The 24,069-nt window shown below is 40.0% G+C and overlaps 2 non-coding genes and 1 pseudogene across 2 annotated transcripts; 2 read left to right on the top strand and 1 right to left on the bottom strand.

Moving 5' to 3' along the window:
* The window catches only part of LOC107768733 (uncharacterized), a 42,200-nt pseudogene extending 26,426 nt beyond the window's left edge, over window positions 1-15,774 (bottom strand).
* Window positions 15,775-16,156: 382 nt separating this feature from the next.
* Window positions 16,157-16,228, top strand: TRNAK-UUU (transfer RNA lysine (anticodon UUU)). The gene has a single exon. It is a non-coding gene; the product is annotated as a tRNA-Lys (tRNA).
* A 7,070-nt stretch (window positions 16,229-23,298) lies between these two features.
* Window positions 23,299-23,370, top strand: TRNAK-UUU (transfer RNA lysine (anticodon UUU)). The gene has a single exon. It is a non-coding gene; the product is annotated as a tRNA-Lys (tRNA).
* The last annotated feature ends 699 nt before the right edge of the window (window positions 23,371-24,069 follow it).

Genomic DNA, 24,069 nt, shown 5'->3' with positions numbered 1-24,069 from the left:
TCACTCTATTTGTTGATTCTGTATCCCCAACACTTTGAGCGTTGTAAAAGAGTTGATCCTGAAACCCATTCATCTGTTTCTCCATCCGGGCCATCGGATCATAGCAGCGCTTCCTATCTGTTCTGGCCTCTTGGACTTGTCTAAAGATCCGTTCTTTGAGAGTGGATATTGTTTTGCTCAATATAGTGATGTTCCCTTCGTAGTCCCTCTTTATTCGCCGCGTATGCTTTGCTCGCGCTTAATGTACCCCCCGAAGAAATCGGCCTCGGCTTTACAAGTTATGAGAGCTCGGTACATCTCGGATGTCATCATAGGGGCCAGTGTGCTTTTGGCAATCAGGGTTTTGACGACTCCCGCCACCTTTAAATCAATATTTTTGTCTTTCCGTGGAAACACCACAATGCCCCAGAATGCTACAATGAAGGCGAACCGCCTATGTTTATCCCATTTTGTCTGATTTCCTTTGCTGCAAACCCCGCTTATTGGATCGTTGATCCCCCCTATATGCCCATGAAGTGCAGAGTAGGAAAAACTTTATCTGACTCAGCGTACGGGACTCCCTTGCTCATCTTAAGTAGATCCATGAACTGGCGCGTATTGACAGCTCTTGGAGCAATCAGCTATTTGTGCCTTAGCCCCTCAGTAATGTCCATATAACTTGCTACCTCTTCTAAGGTTGGGGTGAGTTTAAAATCTGAGAAGTGGAATACATTATGGGTCGTGTTCCAAAAATGTAACCAAAGCCTTTATGATATCCCCCCAGGATTAATCTTCAGCCACCCAGTGAGGCCTCCCAGGTATAGCTTGACCGTGTCGCGCTCTAATCCGCCCAAATCATCCCACCACATGTGCAACTCCAAAGGGATCTTGTTCATTATTGTTACGTATAAATTTTGATCTGTGCTCATTCTGCACATTTATTAGGGTGTTTAAAATTTAAGACTTTATTTGACTCAAAATAAAATTAACACCCATTTTTCAAAAATAAAATAAAAACCAGATTTCGCAAATACGGCCTTTCAGCACTTCAAGAACGAAGATTTTAAGGCTGTGTCGGCTCACTGATGAAAGCCTTGCGAAAAATGACCACATGTGGCCGTTCTTGCAAAAACGACCTTTCGGCGCCTTTTTTAAGGACATTCGGCTATTTCTGACAAGAATGACATTACTCTAACTATTTTCCAAATAACAGTAAATTCTGTTCTTTTGGCTATTTTTGCAAAAGGGGAGGTTGGACCCGATGAGGGTTGCCTACGTATCTCACATCCTGTGGGAATCAAACCGGCGTAGATCGGGCCACGACAATAAACTAATTCTGACAACAAGACTTGTTTAAATAAATCACACTAAAAAAACATTTTTTTTATTTTTTTTATTATTCACGAAATTTTGGCAAGTTTGCCGGTAACTCAGAATTATCTTTCTACACTGCTACATATATTTTTTTTTCATATTGTCAGAAGCCGGTCGGCATGCAAGTCTGTGACAAATAAATGCGTAAAACAAACAGGATGCCGCAAAATGGTCTTTTTCATTTCAGATTGCTTGTCCTAGACGGACCCAACCCCTGTGTTGAGTCCCCTAAGTCAAGTGCACATGATGCAAATAAGCGTTCCTACTAGGGATCCGGCATGAGGCTTTGTTATACTAGGTTTATCCTGGGTGTTTGTTCTAGACCTGGCTTACCCGAGCGGACAACTCGAGCCGAGGATGGGAACTGCGTATCGGTAACCAAAAGATCACCCGGTTTTGCAACTCCTTCGAATCCTCGTTCTATTTTGGGATATGACACTAACAGAAAGAAGTCACGACCAACGTGCACTCCTCAAGAGAGAGAAGAGAGGGATTTCGTGGCAGTTTATATATACAGTTCAGATAATATCAAAGCGGTAAGAGCAACATTTTGCACATTTAGGCTAAAACACGTAATAAAATTAGATAATAAATAAATCCAAATAATGACAATTCATCTAAGCTCGAATTCTGAACCCTGAACCAGAGATTCTGGGTTCGGTCCCCAGCGGAGTCGCCAGAGCTGTCACACCTCCTTTTCAGCCGTGCCCCGGAAAAGGGTATACGTAAAGGGAGTTTTTCCAATTAAAGGATAATCGAAACGGGATTTTATTTAAAGATTCAGAGTCGCCACTTGGGAGATTTGTGGTGTCCTAAGTCACCGGTTGAATGCCGAATCGAGGAAAAGAATGACTCTGTTTAACAGTCTGCGCACCAGAAATCCGGATAAGGAATTCTGTTAACCCCGGAGAAGGTGTTAGGCATTCCCGAGTTCCGTGGTTCTAGCACGGTCGCTCAACTGTCATATTCGGCTTGAATATCTAATTTTATACAATTATGAACCTACGTGCAAATTTAACTGTTTACCGCTTTTGTTATTATTTATTCAAAGAATTGCAACGTCGTGAGAATGCATCTCGAATTGCGCCACATAAATGTACCCGCAATTTTCGATACGTTCCAACTTCATTGAGATTTGGATTTGGGTCACATAAATGTGCACCTGAGTTTAGGAAGATAACATTATTAAATACGCGCCTAAAGATACTAACGCGTTGTTATTTTGAGAAAAGCCGTAAAGTTCGCTATGCGGCCTGTCTCGAAATCTAAGTATTTGAAATAACTGTCCATTGAGGGCCCCGCAATTTGTGTATTCTTGTTTGTCGAGGCTCGTCTCATTCATTATTTTTTAAAGGAATTTACAACATCGTGGAAATGCATCTCGAACCACGTCATAATCAATGTACCCGTGATTAACGACACATTTCGACTTCGTTGAGATTTGGACTTGGGTCACATAAATGTGCACCCGAGTTTAAGAAAGTAAATTATTAAGAGTATGCGCCTAACAGTGACTAACGCGTTATTACTTTGGGAAAAAGACCGTGAATTTCGCTAAGCGGCCGATCCCGAGTTCTAAGTAATTAATATATATACAATCGTGAGGGCCCCGCAATCGGTGAGTTTTACTAGGCGAGGCTTATCTCGTTTATTTTGAAAGGACAATCCTAAAGTGACTACATTTTCTATTAAGTTCGTCTCTAAAATAAAAAGAGAAGAGGTCCTAATTAGTTACATGTTTATAAGCTCGTGCCTCTTATTGTTTATTAGATTAAGATAAATGCAAACGAAAAATTGCAATAGAGCTTACTCAAGGGAGATTGTATTGTTCCTTATTCTATTAGTTAATAACACTAAAGTTGAGATTATGAATAGAACACGAGATTGACACCCAGTAATATCAAAACAAACTAACTATTCTTTGATTAATTTAAACTAACATTATTAGATGAATTGAACTATTGGAACTAACTATGTGTAATACAAAGCCATTTTTTAACTCTTTTTACGACTTGTCGAAGAAATGCGTCAATGCTTAAAAAACTGACATTAGGCTAACATCAATCACTAACATTTGAGAATATTAGTTACTAACATTATTCACATTGCTATTTAAAATGATGTTACTTACTCAAGCGAACTCGCAATTTCAGAACTAACCCTATTAAACCAACATGCTGATTTCCATGAACTATTTGAACCTGTTTTGTGGCATAACCTATTTGAAACTATTATACGACTACTGAAAAAAAAAGAATTAACTACACTATATTTCATAACTAGTAATCACAAACTAAGATTAATTACAATTGATATTCTCATGTTTGTAGAAATACATTCAACAGTCCAGTTTATGCATTCCAAAGTCATTCCAATACATGCTATGCGATATCAAGTGAACTACTGCTTATACATTAAATTAAACACAAAGAAACAGGAGACATTCAGAAATCCATTCCAACAACTCTTTACTGCCTTTCCATTAAATTTGAGAGTTGTAGAACATGTACCTGGATAACGGAAATACAAGAAGATGAAGGAGCGGTCAGCAACATTAATAACACATCAACGCAGTGACAGAATAACCCAGTGACAGATTAAAAGGAATGAACCGGCAGAGTTCCAGCAACACCCAATGAAAACAGTAGCCAATAACCAATAGCAAACTCAGGAAGAACCAATTGAAACCCCAGAAATACCACACAGCAACACCGATGAAACCGCAACAGTACTAGTTCTGATATTCAGCAGTAAAAGAAAAGACTAACTTTTTCAGTTTCTTAGCTCTCAAACACTGAACCTTTTAGATTTAAGACCAGCCTGTTTTTCTTACCTCAAATTACTAAACTTTTAAATGTTAAAAAAAATCCAGCCTAGACTCTTTGAAAAAAGACTGAAAGAGAACTGATTTTCTTTCTCCAAAAAACCAGCCCCTTTTCTACTCCCAAATCACTGAACTTTTAAATGTTAAAAATCCAACCTAGACTTTAAGAAAAACTGGAAGAGAAACGATTTTCTTCCTCTAAAAAAAACCAGCCTCTTTTCTGTCTTGAAATGACCCTATTTATAACCCAAAACAGGTATGGGCAACATATTTTAATCAATCCTTTTTTAATCTTTTCATACCATTATGTTTTGTTCCCCACTCTTGCATGTCTTGTTCCCCACTATATTAAACAAATGTATTAGTTCTCACTATCACATGTCTTGTCCCCCACTATATTAAACAAATGTATTAGTTCTCACTACCACATGTCTTGTCCCCCACTATATTAAACAATGCATTATTGCCCACTACCACATGTCTTGTCCCCCACTAGGTATTATTTTAATATTATTAATGCCTGGTGGACGGAGCACTCAAATTAATCATTTTTTTAAGACTCATTTCCCACATTACCCCTGAAACTACTGAAATTACCATTCTACCCTCATCCCCTTTGATCTGTATTACAAACCATATCAGCTATAACCAATTCATCTAATCAATTATCCAATTAATAATCAAACTCTGAATAAACAAACTCGCCAAACAAACTCCTAATCGACAACGTTCATGAATTAACAACAGAGTCAGATTCATATTAGAACAAACTTAACGGAACAAGCGAGTAGATTTCAATCACTAAACTTGAGCATCAATCGAACTCAAAACAGTAGGAAAGTCGTCGAAACGCACATACACACAATTTCAACGAATATGTAGTAGGAATATCATGCGAAAATTTTATCAAAAATGAAACCACATATTAAAACGAAACCAAAGAAAAAGCAACAAAAATCCGTGAACGAACTATGGCTGACCTTTATGCCAACGATCCGATGTCGAACAATGTTGAACTTCCGATGAAACACAACTTCGTTCGCAACACTGTTTCGACGCTTGACTAATAGACACGGACTCGAACGGAACCTCGAATGGACGGTGAAGACCTCCAACCAACCTCAGCTTAAAACTGTTTTGCGTGTGTGCACGTGGTTTTTTTTTTTTCCGAGAAGAATAGCTGGCTGGTTTCTGGTGGACTGGTGGTTCTATTGTGTTTTAGAGAGGAAGGGTCATTTGGTGTGAGGTCGTGGAGCAACAGCTGGTTTTGTGGTTGGTCTTCATGGAGAAGATGATAGAAACGAACGTCTTCTCTTAGGTCTAAGTGTATTAAGGGGTTGAAGGAGATGAACAACTATTTGTGGTGTGCTGGTTGGTGTTGCGACTGACTGGAGATGGAGTTGGGGTGAGCAGCTGTGACGATGGGCATTTATGTGTGTTGAATGGCTGAAGAAAATGATGGACCTCCAATCTGATGGGGTGTAACGGCCTAGGAGACGACGAAGGGGTCGTTGGCATGACAGTGGAGCTGGAGCAGCAGTGGCTTGGAGATGTTGCTGCTCGCTGCTGCTCGACGGTAAAGAGTGGTCGACGGGCGTTCGAGCTGGAGTTGCTGACGAAGAAGAAGAAGCAGCGGCCATGACGGACGTGAGGAGGCTGTTGAGCAGTGACTGGCGAAGAAGAAGAAGAAGCGGCCATGGCGGACTGGCTGGAGCTCGCGACTGGAGGGTCGTTGGGCTGTAGGTTGGCGACGAGGAGAGGGCGTCCATGGGGGGTGGGTTCGAAGAAGAAGGAGAGAGAGGGGGCGGGTGTTTAGGGTTTTGGGGTAAAAAAAATGGAAATGGAAATGGAAAATGGAAGAAAAGGGGGGGTGTTTGTTTGGGCTGTGGGGCAAACCGGGTCGGATCGACCCGGTGGGGGTTTGGTTCTTTGGGCCTGTGGTTTAAAATTGAAGAAAAGACCCAATCTGATTTTCTTCCTCTTTTATTTCCATTGCTTCTTTTTTCTTTTTCTTTTTTTTTCTTAAAATAAATCTAAAATTCTAAAAATTCTAAATTAACCTATAGAACTAAATCAATTTATAAAAGTATTAATTAACTCTTAACAATTAAAACACAATTACATAGCAATTAACGATAAAATCACACAATTTGGACATTAAATGCTAAAACTACGACATACATTATTTTTATGATTTTTGTTCTTGTAAAACAAACTTAATTGCTCCTAATTGTAGAATTAAATCCTAAATGCAAATGCGACATATTTTGTATTTTTTATTAATCTAATAAATAAACATGCACAGACAAATACAAATAATTATCCAAAAATGCCACGAAAATTCTCAAAATTGCACACAAAGGAAAATTATTTTATTTTGAATTTTTGGGAGTAATTCTCACATAGGGCAAAAATCACGTGCTCACAGGTGTATCATGAAAGAACTAAACACATTGAGGTCGACTGCCATTTTATTCGTGAGAAGATTCAGGAAAACTTGATTTCCATTGGCTACGTGAAGACATGAGGGCAACTAACTGATTTGTTCACCAAGGCATTGAATGGAACCAGAGTTGATTATCTTTGTAATAAGCTGGACATGATCAATATTTATGCTCCAGCTTGAGGGGAGTGTTAAAGAATGAATGTAGTCATATTCCTTGTAATAAACATGATAGCATAATTGTAGGGATTCTACATTCATGATAGAATGAATGTAGTCATATTCCTTGTAATATACATGATAACATGATTTTAGGGATTTAATAGCAGATTTATAGGATTTTCCTTTTTCCTTTTTTGATTATTTCCATAATTAGAATCCCTGTACATGTATATGTACAGAATGCTTCATGGAATAAGATATGAACTATTTTCCCATACCTTGTTCTATTACAAGTATAAACAACAACAAGATAAAAAGAGGGTCGAAGCCAAGGTAGCAATTAAATGGTAGTACTAACAATCTAAGAACAAAGGGATAACAAACTAACACTAATGTTGTCGAACTGTAGAAGACAAAGGGAAACGCTCGACTATCCATTAACCTTCTACCCTAATCTTTGACTTACACACCCTCTAATCAAGAGTCATGTCCTCAGTAAGCTCCAGTTGTGTCATATATTGCCTAATCACCTCTCCTCAAGACTTTTTTGCCCTACCTCTACCCCTCCTCATACCCACCAAGGTTAACCTCTCAAACCTCCTAACCGGGGCTTCTATGCTTCTCCTCTTAACATGCCCGAACCATGCAACCTCGCCTCCCGCATCTTATCATCCAAAGGGGCCACTCCCACCTTATCTCGAATAACTTCATTCCTAATCATCCAACCTGGTATGCCCACACATTCATTCCAACATCCTCATCTCAGCTACAAGCATATTGATCATTTATTAAATTATTAATCAAATTAAATTGCATAGAACAAAAATATTCCTGTCGCCTTGTCGGGTTAACTAAAACACTCACCAAATAAAGGATGAAATATGTAAATAAGTAAGACTGGAATTACTGGAAACTCTTCTAGATCTGTACACGTATGGTTATGAAGTTCATCACACATTCACACTACTATATCCTATTCTAATGCAATTGTTAAGTTATAGGACTAATGCAACTGCTCTAAGACGGATATTAGGATGGATAAAAAACTAATTGCAGGTTTCAAACTAGTTGATACATGCAATGAAGTAGGCACTAATGACCTTAAATGTACACCTTACATATCGGAATTCCAACCCAAGTATAAATGACCATTAAGTCATAAGAATGCATAAACATATAACCTTTAGGGATTTGAGAAGGACAAACCTGGGCTGAGTCAATACTTTCCCGGTGAAACTGGCATATCTTACCAAGTGCAGGAACAGCATTATCATATGCATGTTCATTCTCAAGTTCACGAGCCCGAAAATGCATTATCACTACATTTATCCTTGAAGTAGCCTCTGAATCATGTCACAATATTTAGTAAATACAAAAATATAGTGTTACTTTCGTCCAGTTCCACATGATGAGAAGGATTTCAATATCACATTCAACGTTATCATACCTCTAACAAAAGGTTTGAAAACAGAACCACCATATTCCGCATAAAGCCCAAGTCCATAAAGAGCACACTAAGCACATCATAATGGTATTTGGTTAAATCATATGGTGAGAAACTTGAATAAAAAAATCACTCGACAACCACTAAGATACGCAAACCTGTCTAATAGTCGGGCATTCGTCATTGCTTGCATCCAAGAACAATGGTAGAAATACATCACAGTACCTAGTTGACATAGGAAATTATAAAAAATATTCAAAACATTGACTCCAACCATTTAAGAAAAACGCATACAGACAAACCCACTTTAGAGCCGCTTCAGGGCACTCCTCGACAAGACCACCAAAGATATAAATTGATGTATATCTCCCTTGAGCTGTTATATCTTTTCCCTTCATAGAAGCAAGAAAAATTAAAAAAATAAACAATAAGATAGATAACAAAACAAACCAGAGTGCTAGAATGAATGTGGTTATCATGCCCTGAACTTACCCACATAGGAAAAAGATATGATGACAGCTCGTTAAAGAAATGCAAGAAAGCAGCCTTGAAGTTTTTTATCAATGTATCCAATATTGCACCAACCTGATAAAAAAGTTTACCTTATTCAAGAATAATTGCAGAATCAAAGTGAAAGACTGCACAAAGACAACAGTGTGTCACTTGTATCTGAACTTCATTCTTAAAAAAGGAACATACATGGGAGAAAATTAGATCTTCTTGCCTATTTTCACCCTTCAGCAATTCAGCTTCCTCAGCATCAAAATCTTCTGTTTTTGCTCTCTCTGCGAGTTTTCCTTTTCTATTTGAACTTTCTGTAATGACATGCTTTAGCTCATCCACAATCCGACGAAGCTGACTTTCATTGAGAAGTGGGCCACAGATCTGAAAGAAGAAACAGAAGGACCACAGAACCTGAAAATCGTATCCTTTTTTCTGCCACTGTTGCTATTTGTTGTTTTGACAGTACTAGTGGAAAGTTTTAAACAATAGCCATATATAAGTTGGATTAACAGGGGTTTACTGGAAAGAATTTTCTCTATAGAGTCAATTTAAGACAAAGTTAATAGCCTGTTTGTCAGACTCACTAGTTTCACCTAGTCATGCCAAGAGAACTTTGTGATTGCGCTATCTGCCGTAAATTTGATTCCACACGTCAATAGCATTTTATTAAAGTTTAACCATGTCTTTGTAGGTATAAATTCACACACATAGGAAGAATTAAATAGAGAGCTCCTACTTTACTTGATCCCCGTGTCTTCCTCTGTATAAGAGATGTATTAAGCTTTCTTTTGCTTCTAGTAGAATATAGTAACTGATAAGAGTCTGGACGAGTTTTCTGTTTAGATCTCTATTGAAGGAGAAGAAACTGAAGTTATTAACTGTGTGGCATGTAAAGGCCAACAGTATGATCAAGTTGGAACATGAACAGCTCAAAAGAAAGATACCACAAAATAGGAAAACAGTGCACACTTAGATCAAGAATATTAAGGAAACTGACTTAGACTGTTAGACATAACCAAACCTGCAGGCAACTATTCAATTCATCCAACATGACTGCACATATTTCTGTCATAGGCTCCTGCACGAGATAACAAATCAAGTGTCACTTTCTCTTTATCCAAATAGTCTGAACTTAAACATTTTCCTCACCCAAAAAGAAAAAAGAAAAGAAAATAAGAAACAACATAAGTACTAATGTTAAGGACAACCTCATGCAAAGCGTCTACCATAGAGAGTATTATATCGCCTGACAACTTTGTGAAATATGACTCACTTCCATCTTGAGCAATCCCTTTCTCAACAGCCAATTTAGCAGAATGCAACAGGAGGGCCATGGCTTAAACAAACAAATAAAATGGCATCAGCAGTTGGAGGATTTATATGAAAACAAAGAAACCATATGAAATCACGAGAATTCTCACCTTTAGTAGCCTGATTCCTGACTTCATTGTGGTAATAGAATTTCAAAAGTGGAACAAAGACTGAAACAACCTGATTCATGCAGTAAGCGATTGATATCAATTGCTGAATTTGACCTCACTCAACAGCACATGAGAAAAAAGAAAATGGGAAGGTGATTATTCATGCCAAATGATGTTGGGCATATTTAATGTGTTTGTGTTAAATTTCTCCCAGTTTTACCCCTCCTCGGTTGAATTTAGTGTTAAATATGACCAACTATGCTTAATAATTGTTTTTACATGGACCAGTTGTTAATGGAATGCCTTAGTGGTATTTTGAAACAAATTGGAAAGAAAAAGGGGAAAATTTTGGGCTACAAAGGTGTCAGGCGACGCATGACCATCGCACCCAGATGGAACCAGGCTAGAAAAGTCTCCTCGCAGAACGCGAGAGGGGAGGAATTTCTGAGTATTGGAATTTCACACTTTGCAGTAAAGTCCCTTAAATGCACGCTTCATCGCGTGCTGCAGACTTGGAAGAGAACCTGAGCTCCCGAGGCGAGCCTCGCAACGAGAGTTCTAGCAGAGCTATTTTCGAGCTCAAAGCGCGAGTACCGCGCTCTGGGTCTGAAGCTGAGTGGATTTTTATTTGACAAATAGATGAGCATGAGTGGCTAGTTTATTTATTTCTATGATTATGGTTGATGGTTCAACAAGATTGTTGATATTTGAATTTTGATTTGACAAATTGATTTATATTGGGTTATTATTCAATCTTGAGCTTAATTATTTGATTTTTTATCCCAATTGAATACTATCCTACAAATCTTGAAGTGAACTTGAAAAAAGTATTTCTTGATTGTAATAGGATTGAGTAGGACAAGTTTTTGGACCTGATTCATAATTAAGATAGAAATATACTTAATTGTTTTTCTTAATTGTTTAAGAGGAATTACTGTGTTCTTATTATTTCTAATTACATAGACATGTAGGTGTTAGACTAGTATGAATAGAAAAGGAAAAAAAAAAGGCAGTCCGGTGCACTAAGCTATCGCTATGCGCGAAGTCCGGGAAAAGGCCGGACCACAAGGGTCTATTGTACGCAGCCTTACCATGCATTTCTGCAAGAGGTTGTTTCCAAGGCTCGAACCGGTGACCTTTTGGTATGAATAGGCGAGTAGAAATTGAGATATTTCTGTGGGTAAAAAAATTTAAGTGTCGAATTCAACTATTAGATATACCATAACTCTAGAATACTATCTCCCATTAGAATCCAAAACCTTTATGTGTGTGTTGATCAAAGTATTTTCCTTACTTCAAAATTTTAGTAGTTATAATCATTCTCAATAATCAAGCAACCTTTCTAGTTTAGATATTCAAAATTAGTTTAATATGGCTAAAAGTTAATCATAAGTCCCTGTGGGAACGATACTTGACTCACTTATTTATTATTTGTCGACTGTGTGTGTGCATTTGAGAGCAACACCAACCTGGGGAATCCATGGGTAGAAGTCTTCCTCTAATGTCATAGCGTAGCCGCGCAGGACCAACCCCGCAAAGATAGTCGTAGCGGGTTCAAGTTGAGCACAATGAATCATAAACGGCATGACTGCACTCATATAAGGAAGAAAATCCTGTTCCAGGCAATTGCAAATTCTAGTACATGCCTGCAATGAAATTAAGAAAATAAAAAGCGGCCAATCTAAAAAGAAATCTGATCTTAAAATTAAGTGATTTACACATACTATTAGCAAGTACTTAGTAGGAGGATCGTCCCTAGTTGTTTGTAATCCTTGTAATGATATAAGCACTTCCATAGCCTTTAATGACAACAACAAAAAAGGAAACAAATAAAAAGTAAGTTCTATGTTGAGAAATGACCAAAAGACAATAAACGCACCCCAGCAAACGCCAAGAGAAGAAAAACAATGCCAAGAGAGGCGGACAGATATCACTGTCATAATTTTGTTGCACATAATTGTTGAAAGAAGTAGTAAACCAAACAAGAGTAATCCATCTGACAAAGCATAACAAATGACACAAGCACAAAGCAATCCCAGTCAATGGCATCAATATACGTGTTTAGCATCCCATGAGTGAGGAACTAAAAAAGATGTGTTCTGTATCCTATGAGTATGGCATCAATGTAGGTGTTTAATAAATTTGTGTTCAGTACTGGGAATAGTTGGTAAGAAGACCTGCTCTGCGTCTTCTCTAAATTTCTCCTTGCCACCAGCAAACCCAACAAAGCCTCCATTGCTCTGGCACGAAGAATGAGATTAAGATCTGTCTTTATTGATACAGCTTTCAAGTGTGGCATAACAGTATCATAATAGGTCCGGAAGTGCTCCTGTTGACGTACAATATATCAGCCTTCATGCTTGATAACATAAGTATAAAGAACTGAGTCGAGAATAAATGCACCAGTTAATACCCCAACACATTGAGCTATACGAGACAGTGCCCATAATGCTTCTTCTTGGACCATTTGTTCACCATTCTGCATTTCAAGCAACAAAAAGCCGAAAAAGACACTATTAGTCTCTTGCACTTATTAGCAGTGACATACCTCTGTAATTTGGTGGCCTCTATATTTGCACACCTGTAGAAGTGCAAGCAGTTTGTTAACTATTCCATCTAGGTAAGATATCAAAGTTTCTGGCTTAACGAGCCCACAGAAAGCTGAGAGAGCTCCCGCGGCACATGCCTAAAAAAAGCCAAAAAAAGTAAAAGGACTAAATTAGTTGGCATCAGCAACTGACTGGATTCACATTTACCATATCTGTAAGCTTATGCATTTTTTCAAAACTTTATTTAAGGGTACTCTGTAGATACATCCCCTGACATTTAGTAATAATTACTTCCTTTATAATTTCATATATTACAATCACTAAACGTTATCGTAATTCAGCAAGAAAGCTCTTATTGCAACCAAAATAATGTCATCAAATAAAATTTTCATAAACATACAGCCGAAGCCAGTGTATTAGATATAATAAAACAAAACTAATTGTACGGAATTCTAGACGGGATGTTGCACAATACATCCTTAATTAGCCTCATGTTTCAGAAAGGCAACAGTGATTGCTGAGGTCTTGAGGGCCTGTTAGGAAAGATACTCCTCAGAGTATCTCAAAGTTACATAACAAGATCTAGCAGAATGCAATAAGATGAGCGATTTAATTAAGAACCAACTCCGGCAGCCGTGGAATCAAAATTCTCTTATGGATTAAAACACAATTTTACAAATTAAATTAAATAGACTTTACCAATATAATAAAATACAATTTTAAAAATTAGATGGGTATTAAAGAACTTCAACTGTATGGTTTGAGACCTCCTTGTTGGTTGTTTCGTGTTTCAATGATAATCTAATCTTCTTTTAGCTTGCTTTTGTTCTTTGGAAAACTTGCAGCATCCCAGAATAGTACATATCACATAGGACAAACCTGCACTCGTTCATGTTTATCATTAACAGCTGCAGTTAATGCAGGAACTACTTGGTTATGGTATTGTTCTTGAAAATTTGGACAGAAGAACTTCGACAACCGGGCAATTGCCTCGCAAGCAGCCAATCTGACTCGAGGATGAGGATCTTGGAGACAATTAAGAACCATATTCACTAGTTGCTCCAGATTCTTAAACATCACCTGTAATAGCAAAAGAAAGCCATGATTCTGAGGTAATTTCCTATGAAAATAAATAAATCAAAGAGATAACTTCAAAGTTCAAACAATAAACATAGTGTAAAGCATTCAGGTAGAGTAATAGGGGCAAACTATCTTATAAATTTAAGCGGTATGCCAGAGGAAAAAAAACACCTCTTAAATGCTACAACTTGAAATAATATATTATATCCGTTATAATCAAACCATAGGCATAGTAAATAAACTAAGACAGCTGTTGTACCAGCTTTGAGCAACCTTCAGCAATCTGAGCAAGTGCAAAGAGGGCTGCATGGCGCTTCTTCCACTCTGGGGCAGCCGCATAAGCACACAGCTGCTCTATAGCAATATAACTAATAGACTTACCTCCTAATGCAATAGAAAACCGCTCTAAACACTTCTTACCAACATGGTAGTTACTTGTAGTCCCTGTATCATCATCCACATCCTTGGCATTATGCCAAGCGGGGTCATCCTTAATATCTAGTAATAAATTCAGTAACATTGTAAAACATCTGCTAATAAACAACGGTAACTTCTTCATCATCCCAGGTGTCCTCTCCCTAGCCTCAACCAATGTTATCAAAAATTCAACTGCCAAGTGCCTTGTCCTCTCTTGCAATTTCTCGTCCTCTGCTATATCTGATACTGAACCCACAACAACCACTAGTTGCCGCCTAAAGAACCTAGGCTCATTCTTCGCCAACTCAATAAAAAAATACAGCACATACCGTGCTAGATCCTCCTGATCACCTATGCTCAACCCGTCAGTCAATGTCCTCATCATACCTGGCAATAGATCTTGAAACCACTCATTCTCATTTGAATTGGCCGGTACACACTGAATGAAGCTGATCGCAGCTCTTGTGGCAGCGATCCTCACGTTGAGAAAGAGGGTATCATCATTCAGTGTATTAAGGAATAGTGGGTGCAAATTCTTTATGCAAGGGACTATTGTTTCGCCTATGTCGTCAGCTAGCATCCCAAATACTAAGAAAGAACAAAATTTTAAGTAGTTGTTTGAAGTTGAATCATCAGTGAGGCATTGATACAAGAAGGGAAATAATTCAGGCCATTTGTTATTTGGGAGAAGTGAAGCAGCCAACTTCGAAACGGTGTTACTGAGCTCTAGCATGATGAATTCTGATTCTTCCAGGCTCATACGATTAAGCATTATATATTTGATGGTGGATCGAGTGGAGAGACTTAGATTGCGCCAAGTGCATAAGTCGTCATCATCGTCATCAGTAAGCAACTTGTTGAGGAGAACAGCACACTCTTCACGGTAATAAAGGTCGTGGGAAGGGCCAAGAAACTCAGCAAGCTTAAGAGCAAAGGAGTCAGGATCCTTCTGCTTCATCATCTCGAACATTGACTTAGCCTCCGAATCTTTTTCCTCGGAGCTCTCTATGTGATCGGAAATAAAGGTTTCAAATGGCTCAGAGTCAGGCCCAAGAATGGCCTCCATCTGGTCCTTTTGGAGCTGAGTCAACTCGCTATCCATAACTGTATTAAAAGAAAAAGAGACGACTAAGGATTTGTGAGAGAGAGGAGAGACAGAAAGACAATGAGGTTCCTGTGACATTAACTGAGAAAACTGCAATATATTGAGGATATCAACTCCTCATCCAACATTATAAATTAAAGTCGACTCCTCTTTTTTGTTTCCAAAACTAATAAAGTCAACTCCTCTACTTTGTTTCTTTTACATGCAAGTGGCATCATAAACCAAACACTCACTGATTATTTTAAATTAGACAAATGCAAAGAAAAACTGGGGAAAATGTACTCTATGTAAATATGATTGTTTTCACTACCAAAAAAGGAGAAAAGAGTATTACTTATATGATTGAGTTATGCTCTTACGAACAAAATTTCCCATCTCAGCTACTGCTAGGCGTCACATTCCATAGTCTCATAACAGGCATCATCATTTCCGAGAATGAATGCTTTGTGTATGATTTTGAGATTTTGGTAGCACTCTGCTTCTTGAGGTTTTCAGATTTTCGTTGGTGTTTGATATATTGCTCCTAGTTTTTTCCATGATTTCAATGGCGGAAGTGGGTTTTACGGCTAGTAGGGGTTGCGAAATTTTGTTGTAAAAGCAAATTTTAATTAGATTAATGTATTTGAGGGTTTGAGGGGTAAATTTGACGCAGTTCACTAATTGTAAAGACATATTTGAGATCAAATTCAAACAGATTGCAAATTTATTCTATTTGCTTAGGAGAGGCATTTTTTGCTCTTCTCACAAAAATAGAAATAAAAAGATAGAAGGAGATGACACGGTGGAAATACTAGTTGCTACCCTATTTGTATTGTTTCGATGATTTATTTTAATATCCAAAACTTGAGCAACCAGCCTTCTTAGCTCAGTGGTAGAGCGCGTGGCTTTTAACCACGTGGTCGTGGGTTCGATCCCCACAGACGGCGTTTTCTTTTTCAAGAGCCAGCCAAGTCTGTGGGTGTTAACGGGTGGGCCGGGCTGGTAGGGAAATTTAGTATGGTCCGGGCCGGGTTAGTGTTATTTTTAATTTTTTTTTTTGTATTTTTGTATAACTATTGTAAGTTATTTTAATATAAAGTAAAAATATAAAGAATACAATGAAAATGGGAAAAAATTGCACTTATAAATTGCAAGTGCTACATTTATTTCAAAATTACAAAATTGAAGTTTGCATTTAACAAGTAAATTAACAAAAAAATAGTAAAACTAAATTTTCATGCGTTATAATACTTCAAATTAATCTAAAAAATTAAAACATTAAGCATAAATACGTCTAATAATTTTAAAATAACGCAAATTGTCTCAAATCAACTTAAATACAAATTTCCGGAGGACGCTCAAGACAATTCTTTATATGCCTCCTTAAACTGCCTGTGTCAGACTTTGAACGAAGATTTAAGACTTGACCACAATTCTTGCACTTTACTTTCTAAACTTTTTCATTTTCTTCTACTACCTCAAAGTGTTCCCAAACATATGAGCGCACTCTAGAAGTATGAGGCATGATTTAACTTGAATTGAGAATTGAGAGATGAGTGAAGAAATGAGGAAGAGGGGGGTGTATTTATAGTTTTTCAAAAGAGGTTAACTTTAAAAAAAAAAATCCCTACAAATTGGGCTAAATGGCAATATCAGTCGTTGGGCAACGACCATATTGTGAAATGGACCGTTGCCAACGGTCAGAATCTGAGGCCCAAGCTTAAAAAACAAAAAAACAAAAAACAAATTCTTACTGTTAAATCGGTCTGGGCCGGGCCGGGCAACCGGATGAACAGTATTGTTCGTTGACCGGGTTTGACCGATCTGGTTAACCGGTGGTTCAAATGTGAACGGTACAAACCGCCCTACCCCTATAACCTAGCCCCACCCGGTCCCCTTCTACCGGTCCGGACTGGTTTCGATTTTAACTGGTCTGGGCCGGTCCGGAAACGGGCTGACCCGGCCCGTTAGACACCCTTAATCAAGATTTTCCTAATTCTTGAGTTGTGGTAATATCCAACTCAACAACCATTTCTGGACGGATAGAAAGCGATGGAAAATGAGCTTGTAGAAAAGGTGGAACATAGAAAAAGATGTAATAGCAATGTTCTCTTTTTTGGTTTTATTGTAGATTGATTAATGAAAGAAAGAAATTTACTGAAGTATATTTTTTGCGATATACCCAATTATTCTTTTTATTTGAGTTATAAACTAGATAAAAGGACATGTTTGTTAATTTTAGTGAGTCTTTCTCATACACTCCAATGATTTTCTATGTTGTTATAAGATTAAGAACATGTAAACGAAATATGACTTTTCCTAATAACTTTATCACTCTGTTTTTTTCCAAGTATGATGAGTTAGATACACTTCTTTCCTTGCTTTCCTTTCATCTGGATTAATCAATTTAATTCTTATATGTAGCTACATAAGATTTCATTCCTCCCATCAAAAAAAATATAAAGAGAAATATAGGCACATTAACAAATCAGCACTCTTATTCACACGAAGTTGCTAATTAAAAAGAGGGCTTAGTGATTTTTCAGATGTGCTAGGTGTCGAGGACTTAAAAATTTCGCAAAGACAAAAAATTTAGTACACGAATAGCGAAACACTTTTTGAAGCTTAATTTCCCGCAAGTATCTTCTATATTATTTGATATATATTAATATATATCATATTTTTCTCTGGACATCTTAAAATATTTGTATCATTGTTATATATCTTTGATCTCAGATGTTGTAGTTACATGTCATTGTTTAACAATTATAGATTACTATTGATGATTCAGCACAAATTGAGTTTCTATAAGTGGACAATCATATATAGAGAACTTTAATTTGAATATCCTTGAAACCTTCCATGTCTCATGTTATATATTTTTTCTTGGTCAATCACGCAGATCGAGTAACATATTCTATTACTACATATTAACAGAATTTTAATATGATAATTCTCTTATCGAATTAGTTTTTCCATGCATATTCGAATAATTTTTGTATCAGCACTTACATAAGACAAACCTTAAATAACAATAAATCTACGTCTAGTCAACTGGTGTAACATAAGATCAAACAATTGGAATAACAGTGCTCGTATTGGACATGAGTAATGTCATGGGCTGCTTTCCAGACATGCCCCATGACCCCTTGGTCGCGCCCCATGGCGGCCTAGCAAGCCTCACAATGCCTAACGCCATGGTCGGCCCCGTGGTCTTGGCTGCGCCAAGTGACAAGCGCGCATGTGCCTCTGTCGCCCCACCGATGCCTCTCGCCAGCGCCCAAGGGCTGGCCAATGACAACAGCGTCGCGCGCCCTGACAATGCCGCGCGCGCAGATCCTGATGCCTCGCCAGCGCCCAGCTGCAGGCCCATTCCAGCAGCGCCTCGCGCACAGACCCTGATGCCAAGCACCAGTGCCCAGCCTCAGGCCAGCACATCAAGTGTCGCGCGCGCCCACAGCAACGCGCGCGCAGACCCGCAAGACAAAGATGCTGCCATCGGACTTAGTTTTTCCTTGTAATAATCTAAGTTCTTTTCATTGTAATCATAGACTAGTTTTCATCATTTTCATTTCAGTGTGCTTCTACAGCTTTATTAGGACTAGTCTTGTCATGTTGGTTTATTTTTTTTAAGCATTATTAAGGGGGACCAAACAATCAAACATTTCAATCAGCATTTTCTGGTGTCTCTCCCCCTCGACACCACATCATTGTAATCATCATTTTCAGTCATCAATAAAATCATCATCAGCATTCAAAACCCAATTCTCTCTCAAGCTTCCGCAATTGCCCACGACATTGGTTTTCCCGCACGGCACTGACAATCTAGTCTAGCGTGCGGCGAGGACCTCATTGGCGGACAGCAACCGCACTGACATCGGTTGCTTAGCCTTACGTTGCCCTTCCAAAGATCATCAGGAAGGCGTTGCATAACAGTTGGTATCAGAGCCTAGGCTCGACATCGGACGAGGGAAAACATTTGCCATCATCACCATTTCTGACCATGGTGAATCATGGGGAGCGTCTAGCATCCCTAGAAGAGACGGTTGACCGATTACGACCCATCGTAGAAACGGTGCCTGATCAAAGCAACAACCTAGTGCAAAGGTTGGACGACCTGGACCGCCGAATGCGGCAGGCCGAAAATGACATTGCAAACATCAGTCGTGACTCCGACGAGGACCGACAAACGGCAGCCATTGAAACTGCCAACATCCATGGCAAATTTGAGGACCTCCAACAGGAGCGTGCCGACGATTTAGCCCATCAGCAACATGAGGCAGACAGACTAACTGCCATGCAGCAAACCATAAACGACTTGACTGACAAGCTCAACGTTGTCAATGCTGCCTTACAGAGCCTACTTCGAGAAGGCGACCATCACATCAGGGGTGCAGCAAACCTCGCCCCCATTCCACAAAAGCTTAAGATACCGGAGCCAAAGCCATACGACGGATCCCGGGATGCTAAAGAAGTGGAAAACTTCATCTTCGACATCGAACAATACTTCGATGCCGTGGGCCATTTGGAGGAATCCAAAAAGGTAGCGACTGCTGCCATGTATCTTCAGGGCGATGCCAAACTTTGGTGGCGGGTCAAACACGAAGCCATCAAGGCCGGTGAAGATACTCTTCAGACATGGGACGAATTGAAGGTAGCCATACGCCTGCAGTTCTTTCCCGAAAATGTGGAATACAACGCAAGGAGAAAGCTACGGGACCTCCGCCACACCAGATCAGTGAGGGAGTACGTGCGCGAATTCTCCGCACTCATGCTAAACATACGCGACATGGGGGACAAAGACAAACTCTTCGCATTCATAGAAGGTTTGAAACCTCATGCCCGTATGGAACTACAGCGACAACGGGTAGACACCCTGCCCAAGGCCATTCAAGCTGCAGAATGCCTTGGCGACTATCATTTGGGAACTCAGAATGACAGGCCCCAGCCGTCTGTCCGAGGGGGATCCAACGGGCACCATCCCAGCAATGGTGGCCCAAGCAAAAGTGGGGAGATCGGAGTGCATCCAAAACTAAGACTCCTCCCTCCAACAGCAACAGTGCTGCATCCATCAACAACAATCAGGGGAGAAAGCCTCCCTCAGAATGCCGTCATTGCGGCGGGGCACATTGGAACAATGAATGCCCAAACATCAAGGTCAATGCTCATCAGACGGTCGAGGGTGAGTTAGACACATCAGACTCATCAGACGACGACCAGGTAGGCGCCTTCAATGCAATTGTTGGCTCTATCCCTCATGCCTTAGCGGGGACCAGTGCATGTCCTCCTAAGAAAACATCAGTCCCGATCACCAGGAAAGGGAAAGAAAAGATGGACGAAGGACCTCCTAAGCAAGCGAGGACCCTAATGTTCGTCGAATTGAAAGTGAACGGCAAGCCCCTTCACGCATTGATAGACACGGGTGCCACCCATAACTACTTGTCATCAACGCAAGTAGAGCGCCTAGGTCTTGTGGTACAAAAGAGCAAAGGCCGCGTCAAGGCTATCAACTCACCACCTCAGACATTGGGTGGAACAGCTACAAATGTCCCAGTGAAACTTGGCCCATACAAAGGAAGCATCGACCTGCGCATCGCAATCATAGATGACTTCGACATCATAGTGGGTTTGGAGTTCATGAGGCAAACCAACACCATTCCAGTGCCATATGCCAACATGCTCCTAATGATGGGAGAGAAAGGGGCCAAGCCCTGCACCATACCATGCTTCCCCATAAAGATGGCCGCTGAAAACATCTCGGCCATGCAGTTGGAGAAGGTAGTCAACAGACATGAACCTCAGGTTCAGGCTACCCTTCGCAGCAACAATCAGTCATCATGTCATCGGCCTCAAAAGACTGGTGACGCTCATCATCGTGTGAAGACTTGTCAGCCATGCCACAAGGACAAGTCGGATCACTCATCACAGCCGGGACCCTCACAGCCATTACATGTCCCTCAGAGACCATGGGAAAGTGTTTCCCTCAGATTCATCACGGGATTGCCCCAAGTCGGCAATCTTGCATCCATCATGGTTGTCATAGATCAATTCTCAGACTATGCAACTTTCATAGCAGCCCCGCAAAACATCTCAGCAGAAGATACAGCTCGACTCTTCTTCTCGCACATTGTCAAACATTGGGGCCTGCCCAAAAACATTGTTAGTAGGCGCGACTCACGCTTTACTAGCAACTTCTGGACCCATCTCTTCAGGTGCTTTGGGTCAACATTGAGTCACAACACAGACATCCATCCACCATCGGATGGCCAGACAGACCGGTTCGATGATATGCTGGAGGAATATCTCCGCAACTTTGCAACCGGATCCCAGAAGCATTGGGTGAAGCTCTTGGATGCTGCTCAACTGTGTTTCAATTTTCAAAAGAGCCATCATACAAACAAGAGCCCTTTTGAAATTGTTACCGGACAGCAACCGCTTCTCCCGCAAACGGTGAATGCATCAACCATGCCGAAATCTCCTCGAGCTGCCAACTTCTCGAGCGAATGGGAGCGCAACATGGAGATAGTGCGGAGCTATCTCATCAGGGCCCAAGAGCGGGCAATAAGGTTCACCGAACAAAATCTTTGCTTTGCCCAACATCAACCAGGGGACAAAGTAATGCTATGCATCCCAAAGCGGTACTTGTTTGCAGAAAGGACCCATGACCCTCGGCTGCAACAAAAATACATCGGGCCCCTGCCCGTTGAAAAACGCATTGGGAAGTCCACATACCAGGTGAAAATTCCATCCTGGTGGAAGATCCATCCAGTCTTCCATGTCAGCCGCATGAAATCATTGCTTCGCTACAACAGCAAGCTCAAACAACAGAGGGGCGCAGACCTCCCATCCAACAACCATCAGAAACATCATCATCATCATCATCATCATAAGGCTCCGAGGACGGCGCCAACTCAGGTGGGGGAGAATGTCATGGGCTGCTTTCCAGACATGCCCCATGACCCCTTGGCCGCGCCCCATGGCGGCCTAGCAAGCCTCACAATGCCTAACGCCATGGTCGGCCCCGTGGTCTTGGCTGCGCCAAGTGACAAGCGCGCATGTGCCTCTGTCGCCCCACCGATGCCTCTCGCCAACGCCCAAGGGCTGGCCAATGACAACAGCGTCGCGCGCCCTGACAATGCCGCGCGCGCAGATCCTGATGCCTCGCCAGCGCCCAGCTGCAGGCCCATTCCAGCAGCGCCTCGCGCACAGACCCTGATGCCAAGCACCAGTGCCCAGCCTCAGGCCAGCACATCAAGTGTCGCGCGCGCCCACAGCAACGCGCGTGCAGACCCGCAAGACAAAGATGCTGCCATCGGACTTAGTTTTTCCTTGTAATAATCTAAGTCCTTTTCATTGTAATCATAGACTAGTTTTCATCATTTTCATTTCAGTGTGCTTCTACAGCTTTATTAGGACTAGTCTTGTCATGTTGGTTTATTTTTTTAAGCATTATTAAGGGGGACCAAACAATCAAACATTTCAATCAGCATTTTCTGGTGTCTCTCCCCCGCGACACCACATCATTGTAATCATCATTTTCAGTCATCAATAAAATCATCATCAGCATTCAAAACCCAATTCTCTCTCAAGCTTCCGCAATTGCCCACGACATTGGTTTTCCCGCACGGCACTGACAATCTAGTCTAGCGTGCGGTGAGGACCTCATTGGCGGACAGCAACCGCACTGACATCGGTTGCTTAGCCTTACGTTGCCCTTCCAAAGATCATCAGGAAGGCGTTGCGTAACAGTAAGAGTGTTGTAAAGAAATACAAGTAATAATTTCCCATATAAAGAAAAGGAGTTCAATTTTTAAACATCTACATAATCAAGTCACTTATAAATAAAACTCTATAATAAATATTAACTGAGAATATGATAAAAGGAAACTAATACGTTAAAACAATTTAAACTAATGGTGTACATTTATTTAATATTATCAATATGTAAAACTTAAAAGCAAGTATAAATTTTGATATTTTCAACTATATTGTAATAAATCAATTACCTGACAACACAGCCTTCTTAGCTCAGTGGTAGAGCGCGTGGCTTTTAACCACGTGGTCGTGGGTTCGATCCCCACAGACGGCGTTTGATGATCTGGGAAATTTTCTGAGGTCTTGAGTCTATCAAGAGCCTCTTTTTTTTTCATGTTACCCCTTAATATTGATATGCATTCAGTTGACATTTCTTTATACATGTATCTATTAAATTAATTATTAATTATTATAACTCTTCAATTTCTGTAACTCCAAGTTTTGATTTGTAAATCTATAAATAGGATGTTCTTAGTTTATGAAAGACATACTTGAAGACAATAAGAAAGCTCTTGTCCTTTCTATCTGCCTTTTTTGTCTACATATTTCAATATTGGTACTTTGAGTATTATTTCACAACGTTTCATAATTTAACGAAGGATAAACACATTCACCCTTCATCAATTGTGACGAAGGTCATCACTTGTTTTAAAACGAAACTCCGTGTTCTGAGGCCTTGAAAACTTTATTTAGAGTTACCTCGATTTGTGTGCGCAGTCCGAGCGCGTAGCTGGAAAGCTTAAATATGATAATCTGTGAAAAACGATAAGTTTTGATTATAGAATGAGCTAATTTGACTTCGGTCAACGTTTTGAGTAAACGGATCCGGACCCGTGATTTGACGGTCCCGGAGAGTCCGTAGGAAAATATGGGACTTGGGCGTATGGCCGGAATCGAATTCCGAGGTCCCGAGCCCGAGAAATGAATTTTCAAAGAAATTATTTTCTGAAATTTGTTTAAAGAAATTTGAAAT

This window comes from Nicotiana tabacum, chromosome 18, assembly GCF_000715075.1.
Source record: "Nicotiana tabacum cultivar K326 chromosome 18, ASM71507v2, whole genome shotgun sequence".
Taxonomy (NCBI): domain Eukaryota; kingdom Viridiplantae; phylum Streptophyta; class Magnoliopsida; order Solanales; family Solanaceae; genus Nicotiana; species Nicotiana tabacum.
Note: the sequence above shows the minus strand (reverse complement) of the source record. Positions and strands in the feature narration are given on the sequence as shown.